Source organism: Rousettus aegyptiacus, unplaced genomic scaffold, assembly GCF_014176215.1.
Source record: "Rousettus aegyptiacus isolate mRouAeg1 unplaced genomic scaffold, mRouAeg1.p scaffold_m13_p_4, whole genome shotgun sequence".
NCBI lineage: Eukaryota > Metazoa > Chordata > Mammalia > Chiroptera > Pteropodidae > Rousettus > Rousettus aegyptiacus.
The window spans coordinates 1,777,384-1,785,203 of record NW_023416307.1 but is presented as its reverse complement, the minus strand read 5'-3'; the positions used below and the strand labels follow the sequence as shown (position 1 = coordinate 1,785,203).

At 46.3% G+C, this 7,820-nt stretch overlaps 1 pseudogene; it reads right to left on the bottom strand.

The window, feature by feature from the left end:
* Positions 1 to 5,728: 5,728 nt before the first annotated feature.
* LOC118602245 lies at positions 5,729 to 5,847 on the bottom strand (annotated as a pseudogene).
* Positions 5,848 to 7,820: the final 1,973 nt, after the last annotated feature.

Here is a 7,820-nt window from a genome sequence, read left to right as displayed (position 1 = left end):
CAGTTCTGACTATCTCACTGCCCAATTCCGACCAAGCTTTCATCCTCCACTAAGGCCACCAGCCACTGCCACCTCGTCAACTCCAGGGACACTTTCCATTCCTCCTCTCGCTTGACTCACTGGTGGCATTTGGTGCAGTCGGCCGTTTCTTCCTTGAAGACCCTCCTTTGGAGTCCACGGAGCTTTACTCTCCCCTCCGACTTCACTAACTTCTCTGCCTATGTTGTTTGTTTGTTTGTTTGTTTTTTAGGATTCTCCTTTCCCTGTGACATCTAAATGTTGGTTCATTCTGGGCTGAGTTTTTGATTCTCTATCTGCAATCTCTCCCTACGTGGTTTTATGTTTCGCTTTGTCTCATGGCTTTAAAAAGCCATGTCTAAAAACAGATGGTTTCATAGTTTTATATTTATCGTCGACCTCTCCCCTAACCTCCGCCCAATTTACTTGGCTTCTCGGTTCAGTGTTGGATAGACACCTCGACATATCAATACTCAATTTCTTCCCAAACCCGCAATTCACCGCGTCAATAAATGACGCCACCCAAAATCGGGTCATGTGGCTTTGGTTCTCTTCCTCACATCTTTAAATGTGTCACTGAAAATACATCTAGAATCCATCTATTTTCACCACCTCTGTGGATGGGAGATCAATGGCCCCCCAAAGATGTCCACGATCTGATCTCCAAAGCTGACGAATGTCGCTTTGCCTGGCAATGGGGACTGTGCCAGTGCGATTAAGCTAAAGGCCTCAGACAGGAGATTGTCCTAGTTTATCCAGGTGACCTAATGACTTGCGTTCTTAGGGGAAGAGAAAGAGAGAAAGACAGATCAGAGAGAAAGACCGCGAGAAGAGCTCAACTGCTGTCACTGGCTCTGAAGATGAAGGAAAGCTCTGAGCCAAGGAGCATGGCAGCCTCAGAAGCTGGGAACAGCTCTCATCTTACAGCCTGCGAGGAAACAAGGACTTTGGTCCTATAGCCATGAGGAGCTGAATTCTGAGCCCTGCCAACACCTTGCCTTTAGCGTCATGAGACTGTTCTGGAATTCTGACCTGCAGAATGCTGTTAAGGCGCTGGGTCTGTGGTAACTTTTCACAGCGGCAATACAAAACGAATGCGACCTTTGCCACTATCACCTGGTCGAAGGCGCCATCATCTCTTACCGGCGATGGCCTCTCAATTGCTTCTTCTCCACAGAATAGCCAAAGTGGTATTATAGAGCGCACACCAGGTCATGCCATTCTCCTGCTCGGGAGCCTCTAAAAACTTCTCAATGCATTTGGAGAAAATCCAATTTTTCTTTTTTATCATGGACCACAAGTCCCTACACATCCGACGGTCGGGTGACTTCCTGAGTTTGCATTCTGCCACGCTCCTTCTCTCTCATTTTGCTCCAACCACGATGGTCTTCTTGCAATTTCTAGAACGCACCGAGCTCATGCCTGCCTCAGAGTTCGGATCCTCGCCGCGCCCTTTCCCTGGGCCCCCTCCGCTTCCCCAGACGGTCACGGGGTTTGCTCCCTTATTTCTCCCAGGTTGGTGCCAGTGTGGCGCCCCCGTGGGCAGGACCCCGGGGGCCGTGGCTGCACCCGTCCTGCACCCCGCTCCTGCTCCCCCCGCTCCTTCGTGTTCACACTCACGGCCACGTTATTCCCGATAGCGTGTATCGGTATTCGGAATCGGTAGTAGAGACACGTCCCTTTGCTCATTTTTGCCTGTCTCTACCACTAGAGAAAGAGCTTCACAAGGGCTCCTAAAAGTTTGTCTCATGTGTTGCTGTTTTGTGTATTTCTGGCTCGAACAGCTCCTGGTCCGTAATAGGGGTTTGATATATTTTTATTGACGGGCTAGAGGTCAGAATGTGGCTAGGATATCTGAGTCTATGATTCAACGAGCCCACTCCTCCCACAGCCAGGTGCTTCAGGAGGGAGTGCAGAAAGCTCTCTATTTCCTACATGATTCATCCTTTATTGAACAGATCAGCATGTCAGTGGGGTCACTGGGTGAAGGGGCTCTGCAGAGCTATGGAGGGCAGCAGTCCTGGGTTGGCTGGCACACTGCGCATCCCGACACAGAAGACCCAGAGTTCACGGGCCAAGCCAAACGGAAAAGCCTCCGATGTGGCTGGTCGGCTGCTGTCCTGGCGCGAGGTGCGAGGGGTCATGGCATCTTGCTTGCTCCTTTGGTTTTCTGCTGAACCCACACAGGTTTTGAATATCATGATGTCTGGAGGAAGGTTTTTCTCTTGCCTCCGTTTACAAAATGAGCTGGTACCGTGCCTGCAGTTTAGGTCACCGAGCACGACCTTCCGATTAAGTCAAGTATCTAACGTATCTCATTTCTGATGACATTGCTGAAGCGCTGAGACCTCAGGGCATGTGGTTTTTTAAAAAAAATACTTATTTGCAGAACAACTCTTTCATCTGGGAAAGAAGTTCCAGCAGGTGCATCCTCGGGTCTTCACGACCAGAAGGAATCCTCCGTCTCGCTGTCCACTTCCGGCCACCTTTGCTTCAAGGCCCAGTTGGTACAGCAGGACTCAGGCTTCTGTAGACTTCCTCGTTTCCATCACAAGTTTTCTTGCAGTTTTTACCAAACATTTTTCTACAACTGCAAAATAGAAATTTACATTTATTTATCTATTAAAAAAATAGTTAATTTGTCCTTTCAAGTCCAATTTGTCCGGGTCGAGTTCCTCTGCTGACACCTTCTTCCTGGATGAATTAGCACCTTGGGGTGCATGCCATCTTCAGTATTTCTGTCTGTAGCTTCGGGGTCACATAGAGCTGTGCAGGAGATGGGCCTCGTGATGACCATCGACACATCATAATATCTCCTGGAGCTCACTAGGTGCCAGGCTCTGTGCCAAGGACGGCACTTTGTAGGCACAGTCCCTCCTCCGTTCTCTTCCCATTTCTGTCCCCAGTTTCTATCCCCAAGACAGCAAGGAATCAGCTCATGTCAAGGTCACCAGTGACGGCCGTCCCTGCGCCAGCCACCTGTCGGTCAGCAGTTCTCGATCCGCCTCCTCGCTCCCTCTGCCTCTGGAGCACCTGCTGACCCTCCGAGGATCCCCATCAAACCAAGAGCCACAACCGAATTTTCCAGATAAGCAAAACTTGGCCCTCTAGACCCGGCAATTGCACTTCTGGGTACTTATCTGAAGGAAACCAAAACAATAATTCGTGAAGATCTATGCACCGCGGTATTCATGGCAGCACAGTTCACAATAGCCAAGATATGGACGTGACCTAAATGCCCATCCACAGACGACTGGATAAATAAATTATGGTTCATATATATAATGGAATATTACTCAGCTGCTAAAAAAAAATGAAATCCTACCATTTGCAAGGACATGGATGGACCTAGCGGTTATTACGATGAGTGAAATAAGTCAGACAGAGAAAGATAAATACCACATGAGTTCACTTACATATGGAATCTAAGGAGCAAAAAGAACAAACTAATCAAAAACAGACTCACAAATATAGTGGAAAATTTGATGGCGGACAGAGGGGTGGGGAGTTGGGAGGCTGGGAGAATGGGGCGAAGGGTTAAAGAAGTACAGATTAGTAGTTCATAGTTGGTCACAGGGAGCACGGCGGAGGGAACGCAGTCGGCATTAATATGACGGCTAGGTGGAGGGCCGGGGGAGGGAGGGAGCAATTGGGAGGATTGTTTCATGAACATTATAGATGTCTAACCAATGTACTGTGTACTTGAAACTAATTTAAGTCAATAAATTTATTTTAAAGAAATTAAACATAGAATGTGTGAGGAGTCTCCCTCTTCCCCGCTACAGCTCCCCACTTCACAGGCAATGCCATTTACTAGTTTCCAGTATGTTCTTCCAGAAGTTTGTGCACAAACAGGCAATTCAAGGGCATAGTCTCCTCTCATCTTTGAAACAAATTGTAGCGTGCTCTACGCTCTGCTTTGCGCCTTGCTTTTTTCACTCAATTATTTATCTTGGAAAACTTTCCATGTGCTTTCATAGAGAGCAGCTTGATTCATTTTTGCAGCTGCAAAATTTTCCATCGTACGCTTGCAGCGATAACTTATTTAGCTGGTCCTCTCATAATGCCCACTTCACTGGCTTCTAATATTTTGCTATTGTAAACAATGCCGCAACAAACAACTGTATACATACGCAATTTCATGTGTTCGTGATTAAATATGTAGGGTAAATTCCACAAAGGTGAAATAGAGTAATCTTAAAGACGTGCAGTTTTTTTTTTTTAAAAAAAGAATTGATTTTATTGTGGTAAAATACACATAAAATTTGCCATTTTAATAATTTTTAAGCGCAATGAAATGCAGTGATACTACGCACATTCGCACTTCGTGCAAACACCACCATTCGTCTCCAGAACATTTCATTCTCCCAAACGGAACTGTTTACTGTCGCACACTGACCCTCCCCCTCCTCTAGCTCCAGTCGACCACCATTTTACCCTCTGTCTCTGTGAATATGACTGCTCTAGGCAGCTCATGGAAATGAAATCATATAATATTGGCTTTTTGCGTCTGGCTTATTTTACTTAGCATGATGTCCTCAGGGTTTTTTTCAAGTTGGAGCATATGTCAGAATTTCCTTCCCTTTTTCAGGCTGAACCATATTGCACTGCGTGTAATGACCCCATTTTGTTCACCTGTTCACCCACGAGTTGACATTCGGGTTGTTTCGATCTCTTTGTTCTTGTGAACACGGGCGTGCAAATATGTGTTCGAGCGTCTGCCTTCGCTTCTTTGCACACATACTCGCCAGTGGGACTGCCAGGTCATATGGTAATTTAATTTTTTGAGGAACCACCATACCATTTCTGCAGAAGCTATGCCAGTTTACGTTCCCAACAATAGTGCACAAGGGTTCCGATTTCTCTACATCCTCAGCAATATTTGTTATTTTCTGTTTTTTTTTTTTTAAATAGCCATCTTAATGGGTAAGATTACTGAGATTTTGATGTGCATTTCGCTAATAATTAGTGATATTGAGTATCTTTTCTCGTGTTTACTGGACATTTGTATATCTTCTTTGGAGAAAAGTCTATTCAAGTTCTTTGCTCATTTTTAAATTGAGTTCTCTGCTTGTTTGTTGCTGAGTTTCCCATAATTTTAAAAACATTTAAAAATTTTTCAGTCATAGTTGTCATGCAATAATATGTTAGTTTCAGGTGTACAACATAGTGATTAGACATTTATATACTTACGAAGTGAGCACCTGGTAAGTCCAGTACCCATCTGACACCATACAAAGTAATTACAATATTATCGACTATATTTCTTATACAATACATTCCCATGAGTATTTTGTACTTCTTAATAGCATTCTCTTTTTTTACCCACTCCCAACCGCCTTCCAGGTGACAACCCTCAAAATACTTTACGTATCTATGAGTTTACTTTGTTCTCTAGATTCCGCATGTAAGTGAAATCATAGGGCCTACGTCTTTTTCTGTCTGACTTACTCCACGCAGCACAGTGCCCTCTAGGTCCATCCATGTTGTTGCAGATGGCAAGATTTCATTCTTTTTTATGGCTGAGTAATTTTTCATTGTATTGATATCGTCCCAGAGGTCCCTTAAACTACCCTAATTTTTTAAAATTCGTTTTTATTTATTTTTATTTATTTTTATTATTTTTTAGACAAGGCAACCCTTGGTTGACCTCACAGATTGCAAAGACCTTGTCACCTTACAATCCCTTATTTGTTATGTTTTTTTTTTATGCCTACAGCACCTGGTCTTCCTAGGTGGTCTCCCATCCAAGTACTAACCAGGCCCGGCCCTGCTTAGCTTCCAAGACCAGACAGGATCGGGCTGATTCAGGGTAGCATGGCCGTAGACTCCTAATTTTTTTGGATTCATTTTCTTGTTGTTGTTCTCTTTGGGTGTTTTCTGGCACCTTTTCTTCTAAATCATTGATTCTACCCTCTGCTTCATCTAATCTACGGTTGATTCCCTCTGATACAGTCCTTATTTCAGTAATTACATTCTTCATTTTCGATGGGATCTTTTTAAGTATTTTCTGTCTCCATTTTTATGTTTTCTATCTCTTTGTTAAAGTTCTCACTGAGTTCATCTACTTTTTCCCTAAGTTCACTGATCATCCTCATAACTGGCGTTTTGAATTCTGCCTCTGGCAGATCGCTCGGCTCCATCTTGTTTAATTCTCTTTCGGGAGCTCTGTTCTCTCCTTTCATTTAGGACACGTTTCTTTGTCTCCCCATGTTGGCCGCCTATGTGTGTTTGTTGCTGTGCGTTCGGTAGGGCTGCTGTGTCTCCCGTTCTTAGTAGAGCAGCCTTATGTAGTAAGTGTCCTGTGGGGCCCCAGTGGCCCTGGTCACCTGAGTCAGGTGTCTAGGTGTATCCTTGTATGGGCTGTGTGTGCCCTCCGGTTGTAGTTGAGCCTTGATGGCTGTTTGCACGCCAGTGGGAGGGATTGACTTTGGGCTGATTGATTGTAAGGACTGGCCAGTGAGGGCTGACCCTGTGGAGCAGGATCCACTTTAGGAGGCTCTGGTGCCGGCTCAGTACACTCTTTGGATGTGTCCTCCGATGCAGCCCCAGGAGATGCTCTATCTAGCTTTGTTGAAGCCGCCATCGAATATGCAAGCCCCAGGGCCTTCTGCGATGGGTCCTGCCCCAGTACTCGTTCATCCACGGCCTGTGCCCTGCCCATAGCTACCTAGCAAGAGTCATCATCAAGCCATAGGCGGGTGCCGCCCATGCTGGGCTCAGGGGTACCTGGAATGAAGGCCAGCTGCTGCTAGCACCAGGCCGGGGCTGCTCAGCAACAGGAACGTGGCTCGTCAAGGCCAGCTACGGCTGGCTTAGGGTTTCTGAACCTTTGAGAGATTTTAGGGAAGTTCGCGGCTTGAGCCAAGACATTTCGTTTGTGTGGAAAAGCCTCCGGAAGTGGCTTGGGTGGGAGGGGCAGGGTCTCAGGAAATCACCTGGGCGGGGTGAAGCACATTCACTACCTTGATGGAGATTCAGATATGGCGCCCACCTGGGTCTGCAAGCTGAGTGGTGGAGGGCTGGCTCCACAGAGGAACGATGGATCCTGCCAGCCCTTCTGTCTGGGAGGAAGCGGCCCCTCCAGCCCTCGCCCCGACACCAGACAGCTCCATGTCTCCCTGTGTGTCCCTCCCTGGTGCCTTTCGAGCGTCTGCCTCAGCGCCGGAGCTCAGAGCGAGCGCATCCGTCAGCCGTAAGTCCACGTGTCTTCAGATTTTCTAGCACTCTGAAATATGAGGTGTCAGCCATGGTTCAAATATCCAGATATTGCTGTTTTTGAGCCAAACTTTCCATCTTCTTGGTGTAGGATTTTCAGTGCATTTATCGAATTAACATTGAATAGGAACCTGTTCTTGGCAGGCACTCTTCCTGGGGTCGATGAAACAAAACAGAATTAGAAATCATCCTCGTGTTTGCAGAGCTCGGCGCTGAACAAACGAGTGGCCCTGGCGGAGCGCGGGAGGGCTGTGCGTCGTGGGGAGCCCGGGGGGCTGTCTCGGGCATAACTTAAGTCAGGAATATCTTGGGCTCTGATGCGTGAATCAGAGGACTTAGAGAAATGCTACTCTATCAGATAATCACAAATTAGAACCAGAACAAAGGCCATTCTCAATGTCTCCACCTCAAAGTCATCACCGTCCCATAAACTCTTTAGTTACAAAACGGTACAGAAAGTGTGACATGAACTCACCAAGTGAATACCACTAGCCTAGAGACTAATCAATCTAATTAATTTTTTTTGAGCACCTACTATGTGCCAAATACTGTGGTAAGACAGGGTCAGAAAATGCTCCTCTGAT